Source organism: Budorcas taxicolor, chromosome 1 (assembly GCF_023091745.1).
Source record: "Budorcas taxicolor isolate Tak-1 chromosome 1, Takin1.1, whole genome shotgun sequence".
NCBI classification, from domain to species: Eukaryota; Metazoa; Chordata; class Mammalia; order Artiodactyla; family Bovidae; genus Budorcas; species Budorcas taxicolor.
Window position 1 is genome coordinate 172,401,535 of NC_068910.1, and position 17,993 is coordinate 172,419,527.

The window sequence follows — 17,993 nt, forward strand, 5'->3', positions numbered from 1 at the left end:
TTGCCTTTAAAAGTGATTTGTTCAAACCCACTGGAGAGTTTGGGCTTTTTGAGCATTAGTTGTCCTGTGCATTATGGCGCCTAGAACAAATGCTGCAGTTTTCTTCCCCACAATTCTGTGTCCATAGACTGGCTTTACTGCATGTGGAGCCAAGCTTGGTTTGGTAACAACTCCAGTCTTTCTGTCTTCATGAGGCCGGAGACAGCTGGGCCCCAGTCTGAGCCGCTGGAACTTGTCTCCTGTTACTTTGATTTAACAATAAGGGTAGGAGCAGACTCTCCTTGAATAAAGATAAGGAGGTCATATTTTTCTAGGGATCAAGGAGGCCTCCGAGACCACACATGTGCAGAAAAGATCCTCAGGAGTCAGGGAAGAGAGAGAGTGGCAGCCCATAGTATGTCCTGCCAACCCTCCTGAAGCCCTCTCACCAGAATCCATCTTGGCTAAAAGATGCACAGATGCACTGAGGAGGGCCCTGAGTAAGACCAGATAAGGACAATGAACAAGATGATTGGCCAGATGGAATCTGGAAAACCGTCCCAAAACACAACTCTCTCTGAGTTCACTCATGTGTCCTTTTAATACATACTCTGCTTTGAATAAACACTTTACTTGCTTCACTACCCTCCATCTCTTTGTAGAATTCTTTCTTCAAAGAAGCAAGGACTGAGGTTCTCCAAGATAGCTGGCCCTTGTGGTCTGGCAGTTAGGATTTGACACTCTCACCACTGCAGCCCAGGTTTGATTACCAGTCAATCTGCCGCACCCCTCGGCTCCCTGAGACCATTCACATGGCCTTCTCTGTCATCTTCCTCCTATCTATCTTATAAGGACCTCAATCATTGGATTTAGTGCCCTCCCTAATTCAGAATGATCTCATGGCAAGAGATCCAGATCCTAAATTACATCAGTAAAGACTCTTTTTTCAAATAAGTTCACATTCTCAGGTTCCTAGGGTTAGGACATGAATTTTTTGTGTACCACTATTTAACTTATATGCAGAGTACATCATGGGAAATGCTGGGCTGGAGGAAGCACAAGCTGGAATCAAGATTGCTGGGAGAAATATCAATAACCTCAGATATGCAGATGACACCACCCTTATGGCAGAAAGTGAAGAACTAAAGAGCTTCTTGATGAAAGTGAAAGAGGAGAGTGAAAAAGTTGGCTTAAAGCTCAACATTCAGAAAATTAATATCATGGCATCTGGTCCCATCACTTCATGGCGAATAGATGGGGAAACAGTGGAAACAGTAGCTGACTTTATTTTGGGGGGCTCCAAAATCACTACAGATGGTGACTTCAGCCATGAAATTAAAAGACTCTTACTCCTTGGAAGGAAAGTTATGACCAACTTAGACAGCATATTAAAAAGCAGAGACATTACTTTGCCAAAAAAGGTCCGTCTAGTCAAGGCTATGGTTTTTCCAGTCGTCATGTATGGATGTGAGAGTTGGACTATAAACAAAGCTGAGTAGCGAAGAATTGATGCTTTTGAACTGTGGTGTTGGAGAAGACTCTTGAGAGTCTCTTGGACTTCAAGGAGATCCAACCAGTCCATTCTAAAGGAAATCAGTCCTGGATATTCTCTGAAAGGACTGATGTTGAAGCTGAAACTCCAATATTTGGCCACCTGATGTGAAGAGCTGACTCATTTGAAAAGACCCTGATGCTGGGAAAGTTTGAGGACAGGAGGATAAGGGGACGACAGAGGATGAGATGGTTGGATGGCATCACCGACTCAATGGACATGAGTTTGGGTAGGCTCCGGGAGTTGGTGTTGGACAGGGAAGCCTGGCGTGCTGCAGCTGATGGGGTTGCAAAGAGTCGGACACGACTGAGTGACTGAACTGAACTGAATACACCCACAATGGGCTTCTCTGCTGGCTCAGATGGTAAAAAATCTGCCTGTAATGTGGGAGACCTGGGTTCAATCCCTGATTTGGGAAGATCCCCTGGAGGAGGGCATGGCAACCCATTCCAGTATTCTTGTTTAGAGAATCCCATGGACAGAGGAGCCTGGAGGGCTACAGTTCACGGGGGTTACAAAGACTCAGATATGACTGAGCGACTAAGCATAGCACACAGCCCACTATAGACAGTGACAATTTTGGGTTAATTCAAGAACCTTCCACAAATAAGAAGTTGCAGAAAAGAGAATTTCCCTTGGCAAAGTGAGGATCATTAGGAACAGAGTAGTTACCAGTCCATTGGTCAATAATTTTGCACTGGGGACAAGTTCCTTAGAAGGAAGCTAAGAAATATCAGGAACACAAGAAGCAGAGAAAAAGAGGCTTAGGATTGCACCTGACCTCTCCACAGAGGAGAGTGGTAGGAGTCAAGAGCATTGTAGAGAATACTGATGGCGGGGTGGCAAAATGTGGACAGGACAGTTTGTGGCCCCTGAAGGCTCATCAGCTGGGGCAGCTGACTGCTGACCCAGTCCCTCTCCTGCTGGCGGGAAGTGGAAGGCATCAGTAGGACGAGCTGGGTGGGTGAGGTGGAAACAAGGGCTGCACATGGCACAATTGCTCTGGGGATGGCTTTTCCTGGAGGAATAGTCTGACAGTCTTTCTATCATTTGTGAGGAGTTCCTGGAAGCGCTAACAAAGAATCCTTTCACACTGAAAGGTCTCAGGACCTGATGGTGCGTGAAGACTCAATGAACTCATTTTTCCTCCCTTCTAAGTTGCTCCACTCCCACACGAGCAAATGCACATTCATTATCTTGTCACAACTGTGCTAAAGGGTAAGTTTTAAAATAATGGTGCTCTGCACCACAGCCCTAATTGCCTCCGAACTATTCTACGTTTGCTTTCTTAGCATGTGTACAAATGAAGTCAAAAGATCTGGCTGCATTCGCTTTTCTGCTTGTTCAGCTAGGGATGCATACTGGAAAAATCAGAGCAATTTCCAAGTGCCCCAAAGGTTCAGAATGAAGTTAGTTATTACCCCCTCACAATGCCAACCAGATGGAGCAAGATTTTTAATAACAGCCACAAATTTTCCCAAAAAGAGAGATCTTTTCAAAAACAACTTTTTAGCCTTGTTTGCCATATTCCCCAAATGCTAAACTTTCCTTCTTATCAGCTTTTGATGAATGATCAGAAATCTTATTTACAACTTCCCTGAGTGAGAATAGGACTCCTTTAGGCCTGCTTGCCCTCATGACACTAGAGAGGCAACTACTGTGAAACCCATCAATGCAACAGTCAAGTGACTTTCAAAGTCATCTATTTTTTTCAAAATAATATACAGACATTTATTTTACTCTCTGATCATTTTATGGTAACTTAAATTTCCCCATGGCTCTTCACTTTGAAATGCCATCACTTTTAGCTTTCATATTTTATTAATAAGAAAGGAATATTGATGGAAAATAAAACAATAAAGTGTTTATCTACAGTTTTTTCATGACTATACACAGTTGAATGCAGTAACCACTTGGGTTTTATAAGAAAGGTTCTAAAACATGAAGAAAATCATAGAATATTCATTATGAAATTAACTGTTTAGGTCTATGGCATGAAAGCAAAAAGGAGTAACAAAATAGGGAATATAAATAGACTGTATGTATGAATGTCCTTCTTCTACTATTGCATGTGGAACAACGACTGCCAGGCTCAGGGGCTCTGGACAGTAATTCCAGAGCTTAGTAGAATTCTATTATGATGTTGACCACTGACTAGTATCTTGGGATCTTAGATGAAAGCAAGTTAGAGAAACCAAATTACTAGGGTTCAAGAACTAAAAGTAGAGTCGGCAAGTACCGATGTCTCAAGAAATTGGCAAGTGAAAAAACCATATGGGGCTTTTGACAAAGTACATAACCTTTGTGAATTTAAATTACTCAAACTAGCTGAACTAGAAATTTTATTCAGTAGATATTAGTTTTCCTCATCCCTGTACTTATAAGACTAATGAAAAGTCAATAATAAGGTTCCACTGGGGTTCTTTGGTTATCAGCAGCAGAGACTGCCAGGCTAACTTAGAGGAAAAGGAAGAATTTATCAACAGGATACAGGTAGCTCATAGAATGAGGAGAAAAGCTGAAGAACTAGGTCTTGGGAAATGGCATGAACCAAGGCAGAGTTAGAGGATGTAGGTAGTGAATCTAAGGGTCCACTTGTTCCATCATTCACAGGGATGAATGATGCTATCCACCTTGAATCTTGTATTACTCAGCTAAGATTTCTGTTCCAGGGAGGGAGCCCCTTACTGGCCAGGATCACACAATAACCTCTTGGCAAGAACAGGGTGAGCATCTTGACTGACAGTCCCAGCAAGATTGTTAGTCCCAAATGGGGAAGATACTGTTCTGCAAAATTGAGGTGTTATTACCTAAAGAAAGGGAGACAGCTACTAGGTACATGAAAACAAGGGGTCCCACCATGGTATGCAATAGAGTATGGTTAACTACATGTGTGTGTGTGTGCTTAGCCGCTCAGTCATATCTAACTTTTTGCAACCCCATGGACTGTAGCCCACCAGGGTCCCCTGACCATGGGGCTTTTCTAGGCAAGGATACCTGGAGTAGGTTAGCATTTCCTTCTCCAGGGGTTAGCTACATGGTACCACATAAATGCCCATTACAGTCATTATGACTCTATCAGTGGAGAGAGTTAGAAAAAAAGGAAATGTAAGAAATGGTTCAGTTTAAAAATGGAAGGTACCAAATACAGAAAATGGTGGCTAGAAGAGGAGTTGATAGGTGCGAGCATGTTCCACTGATGTAGCAGAAATTGAAACTGAAAACAGGAATGACTGAAGATCAAGAATCCAGAGGAGTGGGTGGGGGTGAGAAGGAAGGAACATAGGAGATAAAGGAAACAGGCAAATCTGTGACAGAGAGAAGCTGAAGCAGTGCCCATCCTATTTATTCTTTTAATGCTCCTGGCAAAAGGAAGGTGGTACCCACGGTTCTGGGAGTGGCGACAGGGGGCTACAGAGAACACTGCGGGGAGAAAAGAAGAAGAAATTCTGAAATACTTTATAGTCTAGAAGCAGGAATATTACAGTTGCCAGAATTCATATACTGTAAAGAAATATGTCATTCTAATTCCTGGATGCCACTCAGAGTGTTCACATGAGGGAACCTGTCCACACTGCTGGTTGCCTTCTCTACATGAGATTGTGTAGCAAATAATTTAACCTTACTGTAACAGAAGTCTGGCCTCTGCCCTCAGCTCCTGAGAGATAATCTTTGTTCACTTGTGGTCCTTGAGCTAGCTGGATTATTAACAGCATGAATACGGGTAGGGGCTGGCCACTCTGAGAAAAACATCAATGTGATTTAGGGTGGCGGATGTGAGTCATATAGTATTAGTGGACTTGGAAACTGAGACCAACCATATGGGAAATTAATCAATTATCCCAGTGTAAGGGAGTCCCAGTAAAAACCGAACACAATGGCTTGGATGAGCTTTCCTGGTTGGCAATACGGCGTGTGTACTGTCACACACTGGTGCCAGGAAAGTGACATGGCCTGACTCCACAGCAGGGAACCGTGGCAGCTCTGTGCCTGGCATTTTCCTGTCTCTGCTCTGTGTGCTTCTTCCCTTGACCGCTTTTAATCTGTATGCTTTCCTTGTAATAAACCACAACCATGAGCATAACAGCATTCACTGAGTTCTGTGAGTCCTTCTGGCAAATTACCAAAACTGAGGGTAGTTTGGAGAGGCCCCTGGTATCAGAGGTGAGAGCAGTCTTAAGGACTGTTCCAACTTTACAGTTGGCCAAACTCCTCACAGAGACACTGCATGGTGTAGAAATTTTTGCTACTTGTCAGCATGGAAACGAACTTGTGAGGCCAGAGCAGCTGGTTGAGTGACCTGCCACTTGGCACTTATCAGTCTGAGACCCACGGCAGGACTTGCCTGGCTTTGCACCCTTCAGAACATCAGCTTATCACCCAATGACACAGGAAGTGACAATGCAGCCAGCGATGTTCTGAACGCAGAAGCACAACGTTCAATCCCATTCAGAAACCCCCGTTCTGCCAGATTCTCGTACCTCCAGTACACAGCCACACCGGTCCCTTCTTTTCGGAGTCCACCCTGCAGGAATTTCTTCCTACACACACACACACACACACACACACCCTGTCTCCTGAAATGCCCAAGGACCCAGCCCTGTAGTGCTTCCCAGGTGATGCTAGTAGTAAAGAACCTGCCTGCCAATACAGCAATACAGGAGACATAGAGATGTGGGTTCCCATCTTTGAGTTGGGAAGATCCCCTGGAGGAGGGCATGGCGACCCACTCTAGTATTCTTGCCTGAAGAATCCCATGGAGAGAGGATCCTGGTGGACTATAATCCATAGGAGCGCAAAGAGTCAGACATGACTATAGCAGCTTAGCAAGCAGTATGCAGCTCTGTTAGGCACACAGAGACTAATCCATCATTACAGCAGATTGAAGATGGCCACAAATTTTCTGACATTCCTCCCATTGGAAGATGGTATGTTCCCTCCCCTTGAATCTGAGCAGGCTCTATGACTGCTTCAGCCAATAGAAGGTGGCAGAAGCAACACTGAGCCATTTTCTGTATGAGAAACACAGCTTCCATCTCCTATCTTTTGGAGTACTAGCAATGTGGGAAAGCCAGCCATCCCATAAGAAGCTCAATTTAGCCACTAGGAAAGATGACTGGCCAGCTTCAGCCGTGCCAGCCACCTGAAAGTAAAAGTGAAGTCGCTCAGTCGTGTCCAACTCTTTGCGACCCCATGGACTGTAGCCCACCAGGCTCCTCCCTCCATGGGATTCTCCAGGCAAGAGTACTGGAGTGGGTTGCCATTTCCTTCTCCAGGGGGATCTCCCCGACCCAGGGATCAAACCCGGGTCTCCTGCATTCCAGACAGACACTTTAACCTCTGAGCCACCAGGGAAGCCTGCCAGCCACCTGAGCAAGATGCCAAACCCGAGAGTGAAGAAGCCCTTCTGCACATTCCAGCCTCAGCCACTGTGACCTAGAGGAACAGAGAAAGAGATCCAGAGCTGAGAGGGCCCCAGATGAGCCATTCCTGCCATCCACAGTCACCTGAGCCACCCCAGCTGAGGCCACTGCATGCAGACAGAAGCAGTGCAGGCATGTCCTGTGCAGATTCCTGACTCACAGGGCTGTGAGAGATCATAAAAGGGTCACAGTTCTATGACACTAAGGTTTAACAAGTTTGGTATGCGACCATAGGTAACTACAGTGCTCCCTCACAAACAGGGCCCAGTCTTTCATACCTGGGTCTCTGCCTTCCCGTGCCCATGGGGGCCTGGTTCTCTCTCACACACAGAGGCATAGCCTTCTGGCAGTTGCAGAAACCAACCCTGCTACACATGCAAGAATTTAATCCTCTTCCTCCTGGGGACCCTGGGCTCCCACCTCAGGAGGACAAAGACCTTTCACACACACCAGCGTGGCCCTCCTACCTCCATGGAAAACTGCCCTTAACACACATGAAAGGACTGAATCCTCTCCCACCCAGGGACTGAGCTCTCACACTCCTGGAGGAGCACCCTCTTATGCCCACCTAGAGGTATTTTGATGGCCTGTCCTCCCATGCTCAGAGATGTCTCCTTCTTTCTTAGACAGGATTCAGATTCTGCCTTCTGCATGGTGCTCCTCTCATGCACAGACTCACAAGAATCCAGGAGCCCTTATATACACTGTCTTTCTCTCTTCAGCTACAATTTGTACTTAACAACCACCTTGAAAAGACCATAATGGAACCTCTGGGGTCTGGGGTGTAAGTCACTTCTGATAAGCAACATTTCAAACCTTTTAGGAGGAGGTGGGACAGACTGCTAGGCAAATGAGCGGGTTTGAGAGTGACATTTGGGGCCATGCTGTGACAAAATCATTGCGCACTAAACCAGAAAACTCAGGATGTCCATTCCTCATGACCACTGTGAACTTGTCAAGTGGCCTTGCTTCCCAGAGCTGCAGGTTCCTTGTCACTAAAGTGGGGAGAGTCATTCCACAGACCACACCCTCCCTAACTATTGCTGACCTGCTCAAACCAGTGCCCTTAGCCCCTTCAGTACTCAATCCTATGTTAGATGAGGCTTTCCCTGTGGCACTAGTGGTAAAGAATCTGCTTGTCAATGCAGGAGATTCAAGAGACATGGGTTCAATCCCTGAGTCCGGAAGATCCCCTGGAGGAAGAAATGGCAACCCACTCCAGTATTCTTGCCTGGAGAAACCCATCAGAGGAGCCCAGCAGGCTACAGTCCATGGGGTCGCAAAGAATCGGACACAACTGAGGGATCAGCTACAGATGACCAGTGAAAAGGAAGCAGGGTCTCCTCTTTAACTCACTCAGTGACACTGGGAGTTTATAGATTGGACAAAGAAAAAAAAGTTTTCATAAGCTATCAGAAGTTAGTCAATTTCTGGGTGAAAAAAACAGCCAGTAGAAAGGAATTTCATTAACGACACATTTCCTAGAATGCTAGCTCCTCTAACAGCCAGCATGTATAGGTCAAAAAGCAGTTAGGAATGTAAGAGTCAATTAAAAACCCATTGTACCTTATCAAAAAGAATCTGTCTTACTTGTCTGTGTGCTCAACTGTAATCATCGAGCTAAAAAGAAAGCTGACAGAGACGGCTCCCTCCTTTTCCAAATGGCACAGGCAGCAATCTGCATCATTATACAGGACTGCTGCTTACGCAGCCCAGAACAAGCATGGTGATTGGCATTTACAATTTGCTTAGCTCCCGCCATAAATCCCACTCTGCTCTGGCAGTTGGAGTGCGTATAAGGGAGGACCAAGAGCATCCAGAGGAATCATAGAGGAACGGCCACCACTTTATGCTTATCTGCTTCAGGACAGAACCAAGTTCTCTGAGGGAATTCTGAGATCCTTAGAAGGCATTTGGGAAACGGAAACAGGGAGATGGAGAGTCCCTCAGGGAACAGAAATCCAGGAACTTGCTGTTCAATCACGTCTTCATATTTTGATTTGCTTTCTGTTTTCATAAACCACCCGGCTTAGTTTTCATGTTTAGAAAATGACGTTGATCCATCTAATGATTTCACCTTTCCTTCCAGCTCTCAGACTGACAACTCTTCTTGTCTTGGAACATTCCAGAAGGAGAACTAGGGTTTATCAGTTCAGTTGCTCAGTTATGTCCAATTCTTTGTGACCCCACGAACTGCAGCACACCAGGCCTCCCTGTCCATCACCAACTCCCGGAACCTACCCAAACTCATATCCATCGAGTCAGTGATGCCATCCAATCATCTCATCCTCTGTCGTCCCCTTCTCCTCTTGCCCTCAATCTTTCCCAGTATCAGGGTCTTTTCAAATGAGTCAGGTCTTCGCATCAGGTGGCCAAATATTGGAGTTTAAGCTTCAACGTCAGACCTTCCAATGAACACCCAGGACTGATCTCCTTTAGGATGGACTGGTTGGATCTCCTTGCAGGCCAAGGAACTCTCAAGAGTCTTCTCCAACACCACAGTTCAAAAGCATCAATTCTTCAGTGCTCAGTTTTCTTTATAGTCCAACTCTCACATCCATACATGACCACTGGAAAAACCATAGCCTTGACTAGACGGACCTTTGTTGGCAAAGTAATGTCTCTATTTTTTAATATGTTATCTAGGTTGGTCATAACTTTTCTTCCAAGGAGTAAGCATCTTTTAATTTCATAGCTGCAGTCACCATCTGCAATAATTTGGGAGCCCCCCAAAATAAAGTCTGACACTGTTTCCACTGTTGCCCCATCTATTTGCCAAGAAGTGATGGGACCAGATGCCATGATGTTAGTTTTCTGAATGTTGAGCTTTAAGCCAACTTTTTCACTCTCCTCTTTCACTTTAATCAAGAGACTCTTTAGTTCTTCACTTTCTGCCATAAGGGTGGTGTCATCTGCATATCTGAGGTTATTGATATTTCTCCTGATTCCATTATAGGTGAGGATAACTTTTAACCACTAGGATCTTAAAGAGCTTTCAAGTTGCAAGTGGACCATCAAGAGGCTAATGAAGCTATGGACATTCTCTTCTGGAAAACATAAACATGAACTTGCATGCAAAATTTACATACTTTTCTAGGCAACCTGCAAGTGAGTAGGATCTCAGAAGTGAACTGACTTGCCCAAGGTCACACTCTAATTACAGGGGACTGGGAAAGAACCCACATCTCCCATCTTCCAGTGTAATGGTTTTCATGGTCTCACGTTCTCTATGCTGGAAAAACAGACTTGCCAGGTGACTCAACTGAACTGTAAGCTCCATAAGGACAAGGATCAGAGAGTTTCTGCTTTCCAACCTAGACCATAATTAACTCATTCGCTCATGAAGAAGAGTGAAAAATTAGATGACGAACACTGTCAAGAGTTTTGTTTTTAATAATGGCATTGTATACCATTAACTCTCAGCAGACTTGGTCTTCTATTCAATTTGAAACAATGCTCTTCCACATGCATGCCTTCATAAAGAACTTCTAGAAATTCTTGCATAAATGCACCAGCATTAAGTATATAAGAGAATCATCTTTAAATAATAATTTTTTTCTAAATCTCAATCTTCCCCTCTGACATGCTCAATTGTACATAAAATACCTTTGATTGGATTTTTCTAAATCATGCTACTATAAAAAATTCAGATCTTCGCTTTTCAAAGGAATCACAGAGCAGTGTCTATTGAATATAAGTTATTAAATTATTAAATCAGGTAATAATTAATATTAACTTCTCTGTGCATATATACATAATAAGCACAGGCCCTCACCCAAGTGTAATCAGCCAATTATATGTCAGTTTCTATACTAGTGCCTTTTCTTTTACAAAAACATATGTTCCCTACTTCTCTCATTTCATACCCCAGCTAGGTAAGTTTTAAGGCCTCCTTATGATTACTGATGAACTTCTCTTAGCTTTTATTTAATTTACTTTCTTCTTCACTTCTTGTTTAAAAAAATATTTATTTTTATTTATTTGGCCATGCTTGGACTTAGTTGTGTGGCATGCAAACTCTTAGTTGCCTCATGTGAGATCCAGTTCCCCAACCAGGGATTGAACTTCATCCCCCTGAACTGGCAACACAGAGTCTCAGCCACTGACCACCAGGGAAGTCCCTTCACTTCTTTCTTATCTTTCTGCAATTGTCGTTAAACCATGACAGTGCCTCATCAAAACACAGAACTTCTTACACTTCTTTCTTTAACCACCTCTCTCACCAGCACACTGCTTTTTCACTCAACTCAGACTAGATAGGATCCCCAACTCTAGCTTTCTTTCTTTATCTGTCCATGAGGCTTTTGAGAAGTCAGTAAAGGTGTGGTAGAGTCTTGCTGTGATGGGAAGGTCAGAGGCCAGATCCTTTTCCTGTCCCCCCAGTAGAGCCAAAGATAGGGCATGAGGCTAGAGTGCAATGAATCAGATGTTCTCCAATAGGACACTCAGTCTTCAGCAAGAGATCAGGACAAACTGGCCCTTCAGCTGGAGGACCTGCTTCCCAGGTCTTCAGTCTCCCCATCAATTCTGACAGCCTCCCCACCGCCAATCCTACCAGTCAGCTCTCTTTCAATTCAATCAGCCCAAGCAGTTTCTCTGGTTGCAAACAAACAACACTTACCGATTCATGAAGAAACCCAGGGAGCAGACTAACCCAGATCACTCCACTGCCTCCCTGATGCGACAGCCTCATCATACCACTAGGAGGTAAACTGCATCTCCTCTCCCAGCTATTTCAGGAGGTCACTGTCTTCTAGTAGAAAAATCCCTAAACCAGGAGATAGGACGTCTGGATACCAGGCCCAGCTGTTCCAATAACCAGCTGAGTCTCAGGGCTATTCATTTACCCTCTAGGTAGCAAGCAGTTGTACCTGCTTACACTCCTTGAGCCACTGTTCTAAGTGCTTTACATGATTTACTTCTCACAACAGTTCTACAAAACTACTACAGCTGTTACTCATTTTTTAGAAAACAGAGGCATGAAGAGGCTAAATATCCTCTTAGGAAGTCGTCACACAACTTAGGAAGTAGTTTGAATCCAGAAAAATCTGAAGGCTATGTACTCTTGGCCCCTGCAGTTGCCCTTCTGAGTCTTTGTGAACTTTTCTCTCAGTTGTAACTGAACTACTTTGAGGATCTTACTCTCTGTCTGGAAGAGATGTGTACTCTAACTATAGACCATTGTGACCAAGTGTGAAGGATCCAGGACTGCTCCCCTCGTGACTGCTTAAAGCTTTCACCATCTCTGAAATGCCCTGGTCCCTCTCTTCAGCTCCTGATCAATGTTCAGCTTATGTCTTCAGAGTCTGTTTAATCAAGACAGAGAAAATCTCTCTTCTTGCCACACCTATGACCTTCGGCTTAACCATCTGCCCCTATTGCTGCCATAACAAACTGCCACAAATATACTGGCTTAAACCAACACACATTTTTACTATTTTCAGGTCTGGAGATCATAAGTATAAAGTGGGTCTCACTAGGCTGAAGGCATGGTGTTGCAGAGCTGGTTCCTTCTGCAGATACTAGCAGAGAGTCAGGTTCCTTGTCTTTTCCAGTTTGTAGAGGCTGCCTGCATTCCTTGGCCCATGGCCTCTCCCTCCAACATCAAAGCCAACAATGTAGTACCTTTTCTAATCCTGTGACTCTCTGTGTTTTGGTCATCACATCGTCTATGGCTCTCTTAAGCGCTCTTGTTATTATTAGTTAAGGCCAACCTAGATAATCCCCTGATCTCAAGGCCCTTCACATAATCATAGGTGTAAGGTCCCTTTTGCATGTAAGGTAACATACCCACAGGTTCCAGGGATTAAGACATGGGAACCTTAAGGACCATTATTCTGCCTACTACACTGTCTAAATGCACAACAGTTAAATCTATCACAACAATGGAGGGGAGTTTAGACATCTAAATCCAGAAACAATGATGGGAATTCCATATTTCTTGGGCTATTCTAAATGAATATTTATTAAAGGATCTAATCCTCCTTCTGTGCCAGAGAAATGCAGGCAAACATCCAGGAGAAGGGAAAATCACAAATTGGGACTCCCTCTGATTAGTTACAAAAGTTATGTGAGCTTTTATCTTTCAACACTTTTTGAGTCTATATTTTATTGTTTAAATTCAGAAGCAGCTGGCTTTTCAAGCCCAGTGAAGCCCTGAATTTCTGGATTCTCTATATCATCTCCCATTTTTTATCTCAAACTAGCCAGTTTTGGCTTTAACATCTTGTCTAATGAAGCAAGAAAACCATTACCAAATGTCCTGCCACTGAAGTTTCCAACTTTTCAGCCTGAAATATCTATTTTCCTAACTCGCTGACTGCAAATTTAGAACCACATATTTTAGGTTTGCATATGGCAATACTCACTTCACAGTACTAATTTGTATATTAGAGTAGTATCAATTCTTGTAAAAAAAAAAAAAATGTTCTCAAAGGAACTCCTGCACAACTTATAGTTACCAGGGGGCAAAGGGAAAGGGATCAATTCGAAGATTGGGATTGACACATATACACTACGATACATAAAAGAGATAACTAATAAGGACCTACTATATAGCACAGGGAACTCTACTCAACATATATAGGCCTGTGTGAGTGTTCCAGGTCGTGAGTGGCTTCCTTTCATGAGGTAGTTCAGTGCCTTCAGTTCTTTGTACCCTGAGGCTCTGCCATCAGTTCCAGGTCCTGGTTGCCATCACCTACATCTAGCTCACATAAAGGGAGAAAGAGCATGCAAGGACCACGGACACATTTTTCAGTTCTGGGGCCCAGAAATGGTACACTTTTCTTCAGTCCAAATTCCATTGTTCACAATCATTGTCCAGTCTGCAAGGGAGGCTGCAGAGAGTGGTCTACTTTAGTTTCCAGAAGTATACATTTTGATTGGTTTATCTGCTCACCAAAGTGAGAGTTCTTGGGTGACTGCCTTATTTGCTTTACTCTGTTTCATTTTTTATTATTATTTAAATTTTTATTGGAGTATAGTTGATTTACAATGTTGTGTCAGTTTTAGGTGTACAGAAAAGTGAATCAGTTATGCATATACATATATTTGATCCTTTTAAGATTCTTCTCCCATGTAGGTCATCACAGAGTACTGAGTAGAGTTCCCTGTGATATCCAGTAGGTCCTTATTAGTTAACTATTTTATATATAGTAGTGTATATGTGTCAATCCCAGTCTTCCAATGTTTCACACCCCTGTTGCCCCATGGTAACTATAAGTGTATTTTCTATACCTGTAACTCCACTTCTGTTTTGTAGGTAATTCTGTTCTACTCTATTTTAGAAGTTAGTAGGAAGTACCTGAGAATTATGCCTCTAAGATTCCATGGTTTCCCACTTTTAATATTATTCAGATCACTGATTTCAGATCAGCATCACCCAACTTTCAAACTCTTTTCATTAAAAGTAGAAAAATGGTGGAGTACAATGGAAAGAATACAGATTTTATCATTAATATAGAATTATGTTTGAATCCTGGGTTTATTCCTTCACTAGCTATTTCATCTCCATTGTGTTACTTCATTTCTTTGAACTCATTTTTTTCAAGAAAAAAAGAAAACTTTACCCATGATTACCTTTTTCCATACATCTCATAGTCTAATCACTAATATCTCAATGGCAAAGCTAATAGCTTCTCATCATTCCTTTAACATCATCATATCAACTTATTTTATGGAGAATGTGTTCAGGGGCAGTAAGTGCTCACCCAGCCATATTTCTAGGTCATAGGAAGAGTTGATACCATATTTACTATCCCTCTCAGCATGCTTTGTATATACTAGATGCTCAGAAATGGTACATCCCATTATTTTCTCCTTTCCCTTTTCCAATTGTTTAGAATTAGAGAAACTTGCCTCTGTGAGGAATTGTTGGTTCAGTGAGGTACACATGCTTTTCTGCTTGATTAAAATTTCACAGTCCATCTACTTACCCTATAACCATTGAAGGAATGTCTCCATTTCTGCCACAGATTCTTTGTTTAATAGGATAAAGCTCATTTCAGAGATTGCTGGAGAGCACTTTCCATTAGGATTTACAGGCCTTACTTTTAAAATTCAAGGCCCTAGAGTATTTACAATGCAACCAGAGAGTCAGAGTACACAGAGGAGAAAACAACCTTCCCTAGTCCACTGGTTGCAAACTGGAGGCCACAGACCATATCAGTCCTGGGTATGATTTGTTTGTGAGCATATACTATGCTAGTAAAAATTCTGACTTAGTTCTTACCATTTAAAAGTCAGGAGATGTGATATTAAATTGAAAGTTCTGGCTTCTGGAGAAAACTGGGAAGAGCTGGCCTCCCTGGGCCCAGAGCACCCAAGGTAATGATGTGCTCAGTTGACAGCAGCTACTCTCTGCACAAGGAAAACACTTCAGTTTGCCTTGGCATCCTGTCTCCCTATCTCCATATTTATCTATATTCCCTGCCTGGCCCCTGCAGGCAATTGAGTTTGTGCCTTGTGTTCTTGATCCTATAGCCTATAACATATAATTAAGATAGTTACTGGTATAGTTTCTATTTCTTCAGGAGAAACTCTGTTGGATCAAGTGACATGATTTTCTAAATTTTCTATGATGTCTATGAAAATAATTCTCACATTTGAGAATGTATTTCTCACCAGCGGATCCAAGGTGGACTCAGATGCCATGATCAGACCTGTGTTTCAGTCGGGCTTTATCTGGATCTAAGGAGGACTGGACCTGAGAGAGAACAGTTAGGGAACAAGGAAAATCATTTAGAAGAGACAGAGGGAACAGTGGTTTGAACCAGGGCAATTGTGGCAGCCATGGCGAAATGCTGGATGTGGGAGATTCTACGGAGGTCAGTGGACCAGAGCTGACAATGGACTGGTCTTTAATACTAACCTACCCCTCACAACTCCCCCGATCTGATCAGACTTCTCACACCCACACTCCCCACTCCAATCAGGCTCTACAGCTCAGTTTTCAATTTCCGCCTAACATTCTGATAGGTCACTTATACACAAGTAACAGAGGAAATGGGGGCATCAAAGACAAATCAAATTACACCTGCCTTTACTGAAGACAAAGAATACAGGAGAACAGATATGTGTTTTCTTTTTCAGAAGGTGGGGTATGGGAGGGGCTGGAGGTGGGGGAAGTTAAAAGGTTTAGCTTAGCACATAAGAATCAAGAAATGGATGGATATGTCCAGTAAGTAGTGGCATAATATAATGGCCAATCACATGGACTCTAGAATCAGATCTGGGTTTGGATCCTAGCTCCATGACTTCCTATCTATGTGACTCTGGGTAAGTAAGTTACTTAGTTTCACAGAGCCTTGATTTCCTCTGAAAAATTGGAATTAAAAACTGTGCCTATTGCATAGGTGTAGTGCAGGAGTGACTCTGGGATCCTACAAAGAGACATGAACCATCACAAGCATGGACAATGAATGTGCTCCCTGGAAAAGACACTGCAAAGGGAAGAAACTCAAGTGCAGAGCCCTGCTGGGAGACAGAGAGGCATGGGGCCCTAGGGCAGCAGTTTGCAAATACAACTGCATATTATAATCACCTGGAGAACTTCCAAAAATACTCATGTCTGGTCTAGCCCCCAGAGATGCTGATTGAACTGTTTTGGCATGTGGCCTGAGGGTTATGAGTTTTAAAAGTTACCCAGGTGATTTCAATACATAGACAATTTTGAGAATCACATTCCTAAAGAAAGGATGAATATGAGTGTTAGTTGCTCAGTCATGTCCAACTCTTTGAGACCCCATGAACTGTAGACTACCAGGTTCCCAGGCAAGAAAACTGGAGTGGGTAGTCAGTTCCTTCTCCAAGGACTGAACGTGGGTTTCCTGCATTACAGGTGGATTCTTTACCACTGAGCCACCAGGGAAGCCCAAGGAAAGAACATCTCATTTTAAAATGGGCCCCATCCATCAAAAAGTAGCTCTAAATGTAAATTCCAACAAAGCCCTTTCTTATAACGTTACTGTATGTCAAAGACTTGTTAGAAGATATAGGAAAAATAATAGCCACCATTTACGAGCAATTAGAGTAGAATAATGTACCGATTATGAGCATGGGCTCTGAAATTAGGCGTGGGTTCAAATCACTTATTCACCTGTGCTAATTTGAGAGAGTTACTTATCTTTCTACCCTTTACGATTATATCACTGATAATTGCAGAGAATTATTTGTTAGGTAAATGCATTAATATGTGAGAAGAAATTAGAAGAGTCCCTGGCACAGAATAAGCACTTTGTAAAGCTCAACATTCAGAAAATTAAGATCATGGCATCTGGTCCCATCACTTCATGGGCAATAGATGGGAAACAGTGGCAGGCTTTATTTTGGGGGGCTCCAAAATCACTGCAGATGGTGATTGCCAACATGAAATTCAAAGACGCTTACTCCTTGGAAGGGAAGTTATGACCAACCTAGACAGCATATTCAAAAGCAGAGGCATTATTTTGCCAACAAAGGTCTGTCTAGTCAAGGCTATTATTTTTCCAGTGGTCGTGTATGGATGTGAAAGTTGGACTGTGAAGAAAGCTGAGCACCGAAAAATTGATGCTTTTGAATTGTAGTGTTGGAGAAGACTCTTGAGAATCCCTTGGACTGCAAGGAGATCCAACCAGACCATTCTAAAGGAGATCAGTCCTGGGTGTTCATTGGAAGTACTAATGCTGAAGCTGAAACTCCAATACTTTGGCCACCTCATGAGAAGAGTTGACTGATTGGAAAAGACTCTAATGCTGGGAGGGATTGGGGGCAGGAGGAGAAGGGGACGATAGAGGATGAGATGGCTGGATGGCATCACCGACTCGATGGACGTGAGCTTGAGTTAACTCCGGGAGTTGGTGATGGACAGGGAGGCCTGGCGTGCTGCGATTCATAGGGTTGCAAAGAGTCAGACACGACTGAGTGACTGAACTGAACTGAAAGTGCTTACTCTATTATTATTCTTATTGTCATTACTTTGTATTTATTGGTGCCAGAGTGACCCAACAAAGGAGACTATAAGATGGAATTTTGGGGAAAGGCCATCTGCTAGCTAGCTG